The sequence below is a fragment of the Aphelocoma coerulescens genome, chromosome 3 (assembly GCF_041296385.1).
Source record: "Aphelocoma coerulescens isolate FSJ_1873_10779 chromosome 3, UR_Acoe_1.0, whole genome shotgun sequence".
NCBI lineage: Eukaryota > Metazoa > Chordata > Aves > Passeriformes > Corvidae > Aphelocoma > Aphelocoma coerulescens.
Genome location: NC_091016.1, coordinates 107,508,456 through 107,522,611, shown reverse-complemented (window position 1 = coordinate 107,522,611; position 14,156 = coordinate 107,508,456). Strand labels below are relative to the sequence as shown.

The following is a 14,156-nucleotide window of genomic DNA, read 5'->3' as shown; positions in this document are numbered from 1 at the left end:
AACAGACCCTTGAGTGGGATTTAACTGTTCTGGCTTAGGTGGTCAGTCTGAGAAAATCACCCTGAGCACCCTGTATAACCAAGTTAGAGAAAGGCACCTTGGCACAGGGATTTATTTCATTCCAATACAGAACAGAACAGGTAATTGACTCTGGAGGTACCTATTCACTGCCCAGTATCACTAGTTCAGCCTTGCAGGTATGTAAAGTTAGGTGAGGGGTGTCCTACCATCACTAATTAGCTAAGTCAATGTACAGGAGGGCTAACAGCAACCTGGCTTCCTGCTGCAGTCACACACTAGCCTCCCTTCTCTGTACTGTCACCAATGTCCAGCTGATTCCAGCTAGCACAGGCTGCTATGCCAGCAGTAAGCTACTCCTCTATTTGTAATGTTATTTTTCAGTTGATTTAGTTCCTTGGTTCCTGGCGAGGCTAAAATGGCCATAATTCCTGTGAAAAATGATGCCAGCCAAGGAAAGAAATGCCCTTGGCAGCAGCTGAGATGGCCTTCAGTGTGTTACAAAACTGTGCCCTTGCATGCCAGCAGCATACAGAAAACAGGAAGATGCATAAGTGAAAGAATTCAAGGGACTAAATTCACCAGGGAAAAAATCAAAACAAACCAAACCCAAACAAACAAAAAAACTCCAAACAAAAACCAACCACCCCCCCAAAAAAAACCAAACAAAAAAACCCAAACAAAAACAAAAACAAAAGAAACAAAAACCAAATCAATCAAACAAAAAAAAACCAAAAAACAACCCAGCACATAGTTGGAGTGGGAACATTTTAAAAGACAGAAAGATATGGCAAAATACCAGGCTGCCATGGAAAATAATAACCAGCAAAAGATACAGAGCTTAGGAAATATAATGACATCAGGCATTTTGTAAGAGCATGCAAGCCACCAAGAGTTATGAAAAGGATCCAAGAGTGTTATCCTCAAATGACAAGGACCTATTTCTTGGACTGATATCCTCAATACTGCAAAACACTGTGGTACATAAGCATGCATGATCAAAATCTTGCATTTGAACTGGGGTAGTGTCAATGCTATTTCAATAAAAGATTATTTTTACTTTCAGGCTGAGAGACCAACTAACACTCTACATGTGATCCTACATGTGATCCTACATCAGTGGACAAAGGAAGGGCTACAGACATAATTTATCTGGTCTTCTGTAAATCCTTTGATATGGTGCCCCACAACATCCTTTTCTCTAAATTGGAGAGAGATGGATTTGATGGGTGGAGTGTTAGATGGACAAGAAAGTGGTTGGACAATCACATCTTGAGGGTGGTGGTCAACAGCTCAGTGTCCTGATGGACATCAGTGACAAGTGGTGTCCCTCAGGAGTCCATACTGGAATGAGTGTAATTAATATCATCATTAATGACATAGATAAAGGGATCAGGTGCACCCTCAGCAAATTTGCAGATGACACCAAGCTGAGTGGTGCAGTGACACACCTGAAGGACAGGGTGCCATCCAGACAGACCTGGACAAGCTCGAGAAGTGGCTCATGGAAATCTCGTGAGGTTTAACAAGATCGAGTGCTGGTGCTGCACCTGGGTCAGGGCAACCCCCGGTATCAATCCAGGCTGGGGATGGACAGATCCAGAGCAGCCCTGCTGAGAAGGACTTGGGGGTGCTGGTGGGTGACAGGCTGGACATGACCTGGCCATGTGCTCTTGCAGCCCTGGGCTGCATCAAAGGCAGTGTGAGCAGCAGGTGAGGGAGGGGATTCTGCCCCTCTCCTCTGCTCTGCTCTGCTCTGGTGAGACCCCCCTGCAGTGCTGCATCCAGCTCTGGGGTTCCCAGCGCAGGAAGGACAGGGACCTGTTAGAGCCAGTCCAGAGGAGGCCACCAAGATGATCAGAGGGATGGAACACTTCCCTCACAAGGAAAGGCTGAGATAATTGGGATTCCTGGAGAAGAGAAGGCTTCGGAGTCACCTAATTGCAGCCTTCCAGTACCTGAAGGGATCCTAAAAGGAAGACGTGGAAAGATTTTCTACAAGGGCATATCGTGACAGGACTATAGTGAATGGGTTCAAACTGAGAGTAGGTTTAGATTAGATACTGGGAAGAAATTCTTTACTGTGAGGATGGTGAGGCACTGGAACAAGGCTACTCAGAGAAATTGTGGATTGCCCCATCCCTAGAAGTGTCCATGGCCAGGTTGGATGAGGCTTTGAGCAACCTGGTCTAGTGGAAGATGTCCCTGCCCATAGCAGGGGGGTTGGAACTAGATGATTGTAAAGATCCCCTTCCAATCCAGGCCATTCTGTGATTTTATAATATCTTCACTGGAGAAGTGACAGGTGATCTTGAATACCAACAGTACTACCCAATGTCCTTTTTTTCTTAGAGCCCTGACAACACCTTTCCAAATGCAGATAAGGGAAAGAAGGCAAAAGAAAGGGGAACTTATCAAAACAGCTGCCCACATTAATAGAAAATATATGGTTGGTACATAGAAATGGTGTAGAAGCAAAGTGCAGTGGGATAATAAACAGATTTCTATGCGTCTGATGTGAGTTAGTTGAAGCACGCACAAAGACACTCGATTCCTGCAGGTAACTAGACATTAACAAAGTCCTCAGAAGTCAAAGTATTCTTACACTAGTATGCTCCAGCAGACTTTCACTAATCAGTCTATATCACTGGCAATAGTCATGATCCAACCTGAAAGCTATGCCAAAAGAAACAGCTGAAATATCTTTCAGTGGCAAAACCTCCCAGAGCAGCTCTTACACATACCACAGCACATGCACTCAAAATCCTTTACCATGTACAATGCACTGGGTGACAAATATATTTAAAATTTGAGAAGGAGTATGTAGTGGTTTGGTCTAAAATACTCATTACTGTTTATCTTCTGTGAGATAAGAATTAGGAGAAATGCAAAGCAGGCACCAACTTGAATGAATATAAAGAAGTTTATTAACAGACCTAAAAGAAGAAAAGAAAAAAAAATTATACCACCTTTAGAACTCTCCTCCTCCCCCCACCTTCCTCCCTTCTCCCACTGACAATGTAAAGACAACCCTTTAAGATGTTCAGTCTGTTTACCACTTCCATAATAACCTTGTTCAGTCCATTTAGAAAGAGAAGTCTCTTCTTGCTCATGCTATGAAAACAGTATCACACCGAGACAGCCACCCACTTCCAAATATTGTTCAGTCCATTTAGGAAGAGGAGTCTCTCTGCTTATGATGTGAGTCCCTTCCCCCGACTTGCAGCTTTTCCCGCAACTGCTTTCGAGGGTCCACTCTTGAAAGTTTTCTGGGGTACAATTTTAAGGTTGAGCTGTTCAGAAACAAAAAAAACAGAGGCCCTCCTCCTTCCCTGGGAGCAAAGGGTCATCTTCATCTTTAAGACTATCTCTGGAAGCATCTCTAGGAATTGAGGTTTTTCTCCTTTCCTCTTTGGAGCAAAAGTCCTCATCTGGTTCATCTGGTTCATCTCTCTCTGTCCAAACTTCTCATGAAATTACAGCTGCGGCAGCATCTGCCTATTGCTTATGACTTGAACACTCCACCCCCCATATCTTCATGAAATTACAACAGGATACTCTGATATATCATAGCTTCACAACAGACTTTCAGCTTTAAGCATCTCTTCTCTCTCTTCCCTCAGGTTTTCAGCTCTTCACAGCAATAAAAGGGTTAATCTCACCTCGGCCTTGCAGCTGGAATGTGGCTTATCGCTGTTGGTCACCTGGCCTCTGCCGGACAGAGGTGCCGCTTTGCTGAAATCTTGGCCGCAGTGGAGAGGGGGGGGGTTCCGAGCCGCTCCGGCTGCCCACGGCAAGGCAGTGGGGGGGGTGTTCCACGGCTGGAACAGGGCCCATCAGCTCCAGGCTGGCCGTGGCCCGGCCCGGCCTGGCCCAAGCAGGGCCTGGCTGGGCCCGCTGGCCCCCGCACGGGGCCTGCAGCCACCTGTGCCAGCGCCGGAAACGAGAGAGAGCTTGGGGGGGAGTTTGTCTATTCTTAAGTGTGTATCACAGAGGCGGTCACAACTTTAAGTGGCTTAAAGAATTGTCCATATTCAAACTGGCCAGCTGATAGGTTCTGTCAGGTCCCAGAGGAAGCTGTAAGCACCCCTTAGCAAGGACATCCCTTCCGGGACTATGCTCGCTAACCTATGACAAGTACAAGGGATTTCATGCAGTTTGAGATGCTTTTGACAATTTCATTTTGAAAAAGAAATATCAATTCAGAAAGAAACAGATAGGATGTGTAGAACACAATTTGCAAGCAAGGGTGTTTATCTCAATTAATATAAACTGAAGGTGTTACTTCCCTTAACTGTATACTGTGATGCTTCTGCTACCAAAAGATTCTCAAGGATGACAACCCCCTTTGAATTTTTTTCATTAAAGTCCTTCCATCTAACCAACTGCCCTGAGAGATTTCTGTATTTTAATGATGTGCATTTCTAGAGAGTAATATAACAAGCTCTGTTAAGTAAGCGATAACTACTGGCATTTCCACCTGCTTTGGTACTCAGCAAATTCTCTAACAATAGCAGCAAATGTACCTTTCACACAGCTAGAACATGACCAGAGGGCAGCTATGCACCAATTAAGAAGCCACAGAACAGCTAAGCAGTGATCACTTGAACCTCTACATTTGCCTGCTCAGAATTTATAGGGCACTTATAGGAGCAAAAACTAATGCTACTGTCCTGATTGTGCAGTTACCAGTAAAATAAAAGGCTTCAGTGGTGTTAAAGAGTACACTGACTTGAAATCCCAGTATCTGCCAATTGACTTAAGAAAAGGAACAATGAACAACAAGACCAAGACTTGCTGTGGTTACTCAGTGCTGCCAAAAAGATACAGAGGCATCAGTTCTATACATATCAGAAAGTCCTTGTACTCAACACCGTAGCTGCAACGTTTAATGTCATCTTCCCTAAAATCAAGGAACAGGGGGAATGTAATCACTTTTACATTAAGCGTAAATAGGCAAATGCACGTTTAAACACAGAGTTGCTTAGGAGACAGTCTGTCAGATGGGGTGGGTTGGCCTTGGCTGGATGCCAGCTGCCCACTAAGCCACTCTATGGGTTTTATATACCAGTCATAAAAAGTAGAGAACGACAATAGAGACTTTTTGATGCTCCACAATTACATACAAGGCAGTTCTGATATATCGTATCATATCATATCATATCATATCATATCATATCATATCATATCATATCATATATCATAGATCATATTATGGCCTGGGTTGGAAGGGACATTAATGATCATCTGGTTCCAACCCCTTGGCCATGGGCAGGGACCTTCCACTAGACCAGGTTGCTCAGAGCTCCAACCTGGCCTTGAACACTTCCAGGGATGGGGCATCCACAACTTCTCTGGGCAGCCTCTTCCACTGCCTCACAGTAAAGAATATTTTTCTAATATCTAATTTAAACCTACTTTCTTTCAGTTTGAAACCCTTTCCCCCTGTCCTGTCACTACACACCCTTGTAAAAAGTCCCTCTCCACCTTTCCTATAAGTTCCCTTCAGGTCCTGGAAGGCTGCAACTAGGTCACCCCAAAGCCTTCTCTTCTGCCTAAACAAACCCAATTAATGAAGATACTAAAAAGCAAGGGAAGATAATCTCCAATAAAGAGTTTTTTCAGCTGCAGCTCATAGCATGGCTCTCATTACCTCATCTCACTTCATCTCTACATTAGCTTTAAACTGCAAGTTCATTGCACAGCTAGAGAGAAACACTGCAAATGCATCTGTAGGTGCTGCTGACACCAGCAGCACCCTGGAGTCTCCTTAGCATGCACCATCAGTCCTTCTCTTGCTCTGCCACATGTTCTCAGTACCTGTTTCCTTAACATTTCTTGAGCACAACTCCAGTGAGCCATCAGAGACCTGTTTTCTCATTAACACCATTCTGACAAGAAAACTCATTGACACACATTTTTCTTTTCCTATGTAATAAGACTTTTTTTTCTGTTTCCTCTGCTAGGCCTTCATTACATTCCTGTTTGGTGTTTTTAACTTGATTGACTATTATTACTGTGCCATCTAACAATGCTGGTTCTTTCATATCAATTTTTTAAAGTTCTTTGTTTTAATTCCCAAAAATTAGGTCTCTTGCAAACTTTTCTCTGATGATAATAAAAAATTATACATATAAGTAGAATTAAAATTATACAATCACTTATATAATTTTGACCTTCCAAAGAGCAGACTATCCCTGGCATTCAGACCAGAGGGAGATCAAATCAACGTGTCCTCCATGGGCTCTTGGAGACCCACAGACTATTTCTAAAGAGTCCACTAAAGATGAATAAATGCATAACTATTGTCAGCAAGTTTCAGTATCTGTTAAAATCATCAGCACTATCAGAGGAGATTTTGGGGTGATCCACAACTAAGCCTGAAAATCACTCAAATTAAACTGAAAATCTTAGAGTACTGTCTGCAAGATTTGTTGTTGTTGTTGTTATTTATGCTTATTCCACAATTAGCAAACAGGACAAAAAGAAAATAATCACAGAGAGAGCCGTGCTTGAGACCAGACAAAGACAGGCACCAGGAACTTAAGTACATCTATGGATACATCTTCATTCTTCAAGGTCCCTATTCAAAAAACAGCCAAAGCTGAAGAAGTTTCTCTTTCCACTCTCCATCCTTTGCCCCCATTCTTCACCCCTAAACTTCCAAGTGAGAGCTTCTTAAGTTCAACACTGGCAACACTACCTCTGAATCTGTGACCTCATCCCAGGTTCAAACAAAGCATCCAAAACCATCTCCTAACAATTCAGTCACCTTAAGAGGTCGGAGGTTCCTGTGGTTTTACTGGAAAACTTGAGTGCCTAAGCTTTTCTTACTGCACAGACCAGAGACGGTCAACATCTTGCCAGAGGAGAATAAGAAGACACTCTTCTCCCACCTAGCCCATTTCCATCAAGGAAACACATCCAAAATCATTCAGTCTCCTCCAAGCACACCAAATTACCATATTGGTTAGTTACAAGGGCACCTTTCCAGCAGATGGGAGGTGGAGGTTTGGAGCAGTGCAATGAGGTGCATTTAGACTTCCTACTTCCCAGGTAAGTGGTCCCAGACAGCAGGTTATCATGTGGCAGCTGAGTAGCAGCAGTCTATTTTTCAAAGAGAACTTTTAGACAGAACTTTCAGAGAGAACTTTTAAAGTAGAAAACACTTTTCTCAGAGCCATTTTTCAAAATCTCCATGCTCGAAGGACAACTCAGCACACACATTCAAGGTAAGCTTCCACCTTTCAGAACTCTAGTTCCTGCAGGCACTTGGCACTAAAGATGGTGCATTGATCCACTTCCACATGCAGCAGAGAGAATTGTGGAGCATCTCTCACAAGCAATTTTCAGATGGCTGCTGTGGCCATCACACACTTGTCTGACTGTGGTGAGTCACTTTCTTCAGCATTCAGCTCTTCTCCACTCGCTCCATGTTGCACATCAACATTGTCCGTTCTTGGTCTGAGTCTGGTATCCAACTTGCAGCACTGTAAATCTATTTATTCATGTCTATGTTTCGTTCATGTGCTGTTGGACTAGATCTTTAAAAGTCCCTTCCAAACCAAACCATTCTATGATTCAGTGCAGAAAGAAACTAGTGTAAATCCTAAAACTCCTCACCATTTGTCTTACTGCTCTGTCCTGGTCTCCAGGACACCCTATGGACCTCCTAACCAGTCTCCTGATAAAGTTTTGAGGAAGCAGCGTCCAAATAGTCCCAGAAACTAAGTATCTTTGGATCCTAAGGAAAAATGAAGAGACTGGTGCACTGCTGAAGAGCTCAAGCAGACCAACTTCTGCTCTTCTCTTGCCTACAGACATCTTATACAACTATAGGCAAATGACCCAGGGGTAGATTTTTCAGAAGAGGCACTTAGATGGGTGAGATGACACATTGCTGGATTCAAAACCACCTCTTTCTAACGCTTCAAGCTCCTAGTAGGTTGTTTTCCTCTTGACTTAAGAGTTCTTAAAAGATATTAAAATCCAGCCATACTCCCTTGCATTTTTCAGTTCCAAATGTCTTAAATGGAACATGTTTAGCACAAAAGTTGGCAGAAGCATTAACAAAGCCTTAGAAATGTTATTAAATGTTCTCTCCCTTGCACAGGTGTTTGCATGGCCAAAAACATCAAAAGGCTTTAAACCTTCTTCTGACACTCTCTTGAAGGGTCCTACTCTCAGGATGGCCTGTGGCACATGTGCAAACCAGAAGGAAGCACTCGAATTTTAAGAAGCTGCCAACTAGTTATCAACCAGCTGATGCCTCATGAGCCCAGTCTGTGCCTCTTTCAGGAGACTAACTTTTCCAAAATACATCCTATCACTCCTTTCATCAAGGGAAACTAAAATAGCAAGACCCTGACCACACAGCCTTACGGGAAGCGTGGTTCAGCTGTGAAGTTCAGCCAGTAGTGAAATGCAATGCAAAGCACAAACTACACTTCCCAAGAGACACCATGAGAATATTTTTGGCTAAACTCTCCTGGTTTTCAGCCAAAATAATTTGACAAAAGAACTAAACTATCCCAGAAAACTGACACTTTCTTTAAAAAGCTGCTCTGCCAAAAGTCTTCCTACTTCAAAAGGATTCTGGTTCAAGAATTTTTGGACAGCCCTAGAGATGACTAAAAAGAACTTTAGAAACAGTGTAAAATCACTCAAAATAATCAGAAAAAAATAGCCTTGAACATAACGTACAATTAGAAATTACACAGTAGATGTCTGCTCCTTACACAGTGCAATTCTCTGTTGACTGTAGGACTATGCCACGTTTAAAATGTTATTTTGACTATGAATTTAAGTTACACATTTTCTATGTATTAATTAAAAAATAATTTCATTTTAACAGCTACATATAAGAATTTTATGAAACACACTCCAAACGTTTTTAAAAGGAATACTCAACTTGGAAGTCTTACTTCCAGTGTCTAGAACACTGGCACACCATATTTATGCTGGATCAGTAGCATACTAAAATTTTAGGGATAGTATCAGTGTTGTAAGTGTGACCTTTAAATCAGTGTTTGTTTTATATTTTCTGATCACTACAATGCTTTAAATGCTCATGATCATGTACACAATCACATAGATATGAAATACAAAGATCTCAGCTACAGAGCAGAAAACATAGGGCAACATTTTTTACATTTGCCACATTTTAAAAATCTTTCAATACCCAAGAATCAAAGCCATAGTATTTCCAGTCCAGTTGCTCTGTTTCATGTATGGCAAGTAAATTCAGGTATTTCAGTTCTCCACAGTGATTTGATTTTGCTAGAAAACAATCCCGCTCCAAAATCTCACTCCCTATACTGAACACATATGCATGCACAGAGGTCAGAATGGAAACTTGCAAGTCCCTTATGAATCCTACTTTTCATAGCTCATGACTGAAAAGCAGGCATGTGCCCTTCTGCTTACTGAAGTATGGCTTAACTCTCATATTCCTACTCACTTGGATCAAGATTTTGTATCATTATACCTCCTTATAGCTCACTAAGCATTTCTGCATAGTGCTACTCCCAGAATGATTTGGTTTACACTGAGATTGCTCTTAATTATCCAGTGGTGTAATTCCAGCCCTTACTGGTCCTTCTGTCATATGTTTCACTTCTGCAATGCCAGTCTTCATTCTCTGCTTTGCAGCTGTATTAAAAGATCACTTTTAAAAGTGGAAAACAGACAACTGCCTGTATCTGTTACCAGGAATTACAACTCAATAATGAACTAAAATTTCAGTTGTAGGAAAAGGTAAAATTCATATACTGTTTTCTCCTTCCCTGCTAAAAGGAAAGGGAGCTTTTCCAATGGCATTTGTGTATTTTAAATACAACCCCCCTAAACTAAACTGGCATTCAGTGATCTAACCCACATGGGTGCTTCTCAATAGAAAGGTCCAATATTATCCGATAGACTTGAGAAAGCTCTTTTTTTCCTTTACCTTCCCCTACTATTTGGGGATTGTCAATCATATTTTGCCATATACAAAGCAGCCCCCTAACAAACCTCCAGACTTTTTCCTCTACATGTTTTTAGAGAATGAAAGCATAAAAGTTTCTTACCTTATGGCTGCTGAGAGAATGGGAACTGCAGAATGCTCTGTGCCTGCAGGGACACTGCACAGATGAACCTCATTGCTGCTGTTTACAGAAGTCTGACAGTTTTTAATTTGAAAAGAGGTTGTCTTTTGCTTTTCGACAGTTCAACAAATCAGACAAAACAGTTGCAAGTGTTATCTGTAAACAGCTTCCTGTTTGAAATAGATCAGCTGTCCTGCAGGACAATAATTAGGGAAGAAGTGTGGGAAAACTGAAAAGGTCCATGATGTAAGCTTTTTATTTTGGGAATGTACTTTTTTGGGAATGCACACTTACTTTCCCCTCCTCCTCTCTAGCAGAGAACCCCTTTTTAACCATTTACATCTATTCAGCTCTAAGCCATGCATGCACACTGCCCTAGCACAACGCTTTCCTTGCTTTGCTTCAGCGGATATGAAAACACATGAAACGCAGCACTGAATGTGAACATCTTGTGTGGATAATTAACACACTCTCCCCTTACTGAAATCCTCTCCATTCTTCCAATTGGCTGCAGCATTCTTGACTTGAGTAAAACATGCAACTTTTTCAGAGCCATGTCTGAACACCCCACAACAGTGTAAATGCTAAATTTACATATCCACATGGCAGGCATCTTAACGAAATTTTGTTGGTTTTTTTTTAAAACACCTTTTGATAGGACTTTAGTGCTCTTTCACTATAGCTTCTAAATAGTTGCACAACTCTGGGTTTTACCTTAAACAGCTAAACTAATTTGAGGCCTGGATAAACCACAGTAGTCCACATGCATTTGAGCAGCAAAAAACTGGGGCCAGCTGATTCTGGGAAGTGGGATTTTGAGAACACCTCCCCTCAGTCACAGCAGTTTATACTTCAACAGACAGAAACGGCTTCACTCTCAATTTTCAGGCCAAATATAGAGTACCACTTGTGACTATGCCAATTAATACCCTCTGATGAAAAGCTGCTATATTTTTAAGACTGTAGCTCTGATAGCTACCAAAAAATCTTGTGAATCCTGTCTCCGTCCATCTCATGCCACTGTTCCCTCCTCCCAGTTTTTCCACGTAAGGTTTGAGGGGTCATGCTATAAGCAAGCAAGCTGTGGGCTAGGAGCCTGGGCAACCCCCAATATGAGACCTCTTACTGGAAAACCAGGACAGGAGCTAAGGGCAGTAGTGGGAGGTTCCTTTCCATCTTCCACAGTCTCAAGATCAGGAAAGTATCAGAACACAGAAAAGGTTTTAGACTGAGGGGCTAGAGAAAGCTGCAATAGAATCATCTGTGTGCTCACTTCTTTATCATTTTTCAGATCTCTTTTGATGTGTAGGTCCACTCCACTGAGAATTTTGTGCTGTGGTGGGGCTTGCAGTACAAGCTGATGACATGCACTCTCTTCCTGCTTTGCTCTTGACATTACATATCCTCTCTCCCAGCAAACCTCTCCCTAAGCCTGGGGTGTGCAGCCTTCTTTCCCACAACAGCTTGTATTTTGTTAGTCCACAGCACAGCACACGCTGACCAGCTTTGACAGCAAAGACAAAATCAGGTACAATAAGAGGTAGTGATGCCTAATACTCAGGACTCCCTGTGGACTACCTTCATAAATGTTTCCCTGTTGGACTGGAACCTAGCTACCCTCCTCCGCTGCTATGGACTCCTGTATTTTAACACACACCAAATGGTCATGAAAAGTTAAGAGCCAATTATAACTTCCAGATTACCTCAGTAAAGAAAGGACAAAATGGTAGAACATGAACGTAACTGTGTAAGGACCACGCAACTCTAATTTCAAAGTTCATTTTTTATGCATACAAGCCCCATCAGTTCAGTGGAAGCAGAAGGCAATTAGCAGGACTGGGCCCTTGCAGCACTCTGTTGGCAGCAACTCACCAAGACAAACATTTTATGTAAAGAATGCAGCAAAGTGACTGTAGTCCAAGCCTTTGAAGATCATATTACCATGGCAAAGACAACTCCATTTACATACATATCTACTCTCCCTGTAAACACAGGCAAATAACTTTAAGGCCAGAAACAGAATATTATGGAGAAATAGAACCATTCAGGGAAAGTCAGTAGAAAAGGTAGGACTCAGCACTGGGGGAGCAGAAGTGAAAACATAAACATAAATGACCAGAGTTCAAAAGGAAAGGGCAAACACTATAAATGCAGTGAAAGTGTTTTCTCTAGGAAAAGGGAGAATAAGCAAGTTTCCTTTCACATGAGAGAGAGAAAGGCATAGTCCCCATACAGAAGGGCCTAAGTAACCTTTTCCCACTCCAAAAACCGACTGGAAACTGTGTAGCCATACTGGTGCATCATCTAGATCAAGCTATTATGTGCAAACTGGGGTACTGATGCATGTGGGAGCAGCTTAGGTCATCACCAGGTCACAACAGCCATTGGTTATTGAGTTCTTTATTATATTAACATGTCTGTCTGGGACACTGTAGCACTTGAAGAGCTGATTCAGTCTTTTTGCCACCCTTTGCTGGGTGGACAGGGACAGCCTTCAGAGGCCACAGTATACCAGTGCAGAGGAACAAGGAGCTCCTGGACAAACTGAAACACAGAAAGGAAGCCTGAAGAGGGTGGAAGCAAGAACAGGTAGCCTGGGAGGAATAGAGATTGTCTGAGCAAGCAGGGATCATGTTAGGGAAGCTAACATGCCCTGGGAGAACTAAATCTGGCCAGGGACATCAAAGGCAACAAAAAAAGCTTCTTTAGGTACATCAGTGATAAAAGGAAGACTAAGGAAAATGTGAGTCCTATCTGCAAGAAAACAGGAGATCCGTTTGACAGGCTTGAGATGGGCCTGTGCAAACCTCATGAAGTTCAACACCACCGAGTGCCATGGGCTGCACCTGGGTTGGGGCAATCCCAAGCATAAACGCAGACTGGGCAGAGAATGGATCAGGAATAGCCCTGAGAAGAACAACTTGGGGGTGTTAGTTGATGAGAAGCTCAACATGACCTGGCAATGTGCACTTGCAGCCCAGAAATCCAATCACATCCTGGGCTGCATCAAAAGAAGTGTGGCTAGCAGGTTGAGGGAAGTGATTCTGTCCCTCTACTCCTCTCTCCGGAGAGCCTACCTGCAGTGCTGCATCCAGCTCTGAGACCCCCAACATAAAAAAAATGTGGACCTGTTGGAATGAGTCCAGAGGAGGGCTAACAAACACAATCAGAGCTGGGCTGGAGAACCTTTCTAATGAACATGGGCTGAAAAGTCAGGCTTCTTCAGCCTGGAGAATGCTCCTGAGAGACCTTAGAGCACCTTCCATTACCTAAAGGGGGGTAGGGCTAAAAGAAAGCTGGAGAGGGACTTTTTACAAGGACATGTAGTGACAGGGCAAGGCAGAAAGGCTTCAAATGAAAGAGGGAAGGTTTATATTGGATACCATGAATTCTTCACAGTGAGGGTGGTGAGACACTGGAACAGGCTTCCCAGAGTTGTGGATGCCCCATCCCTGGAGGTGCTCAAGGCCGGGTTGGATGGAGCTTTAAACAACCTTATCTGGTGGAAGGTGTCCCTGCCCACAGCAGGGGGGACTTAGTAGATCATCCTTAAGGTCCCTTGAAACCCAAACCATTCTGTTTCAATACAGCAAGATACCACTTAGGCCAGCTACCTCAGCTTGACCCACTACACAACTTTTCCTCAGTCTTTAAAGTCAGGTTAAATACCACATTGACACAACTACAAGTAGAAGTCTTGGATTCAAACCAAAGCCAACCCATGCAGATAAAATCCAGCTGGTTGTAAAAGGACAATAAAAAGTTTTTAGAAAACAGGAAAAAATACACTAATACATTTTAGGAGCATCCAGGCAAAATTTTCTACTCTTTGCTTAGTGAGTTGGCATTATCTTTGCATCTGTAGGAGGATTAAACACAATACTTATTTAAAAATCTTAAGAGATGACACGGCCCTGATTCTCCCTTTGGTTTAGCAAAGCATCCAATGGTATCAGCATTTCCCAATCAGATTTTTCCAAAGGATGATAATTTCCAATATCCAAACTCTCTAAGAAATAAGTATCTGAGCTCAATTGCTGGAGCTGTTTTATT

The 14,156-nt window shown here is 42.6% G+C and overlaps 1 protein-coding gene across 5 annotated transcripts in view; it reads right to left on the bottom strand.

Annotated features, from left to right (window-relative positions):
- Positions 1 to 14,156, bottom strand: part of COLEC11 (collectin subfamily member 11) — a 50,722-nt gene that overhangs the window by 32,267 nt on the left and 4,299 nt on the right. Inside the window, exon 1 of one of the 5 annotated variants that reach the window (XM_069011533.1) lies at positions 10,086 to 11,483. The exons of 3 other annotated variants lie outside the window; for them this stretch is intronic. The gene's annotated coding sequence lies outside the window, so the exon portion shown is untranslated. Of the gene's footprint in view, positions 1 to 10,085; positions 11,484 to 14,156 lie in introns of those variants that run through there. One more of the 5 variants, XM_069011539.1, reaches the window with a different exon arrangement.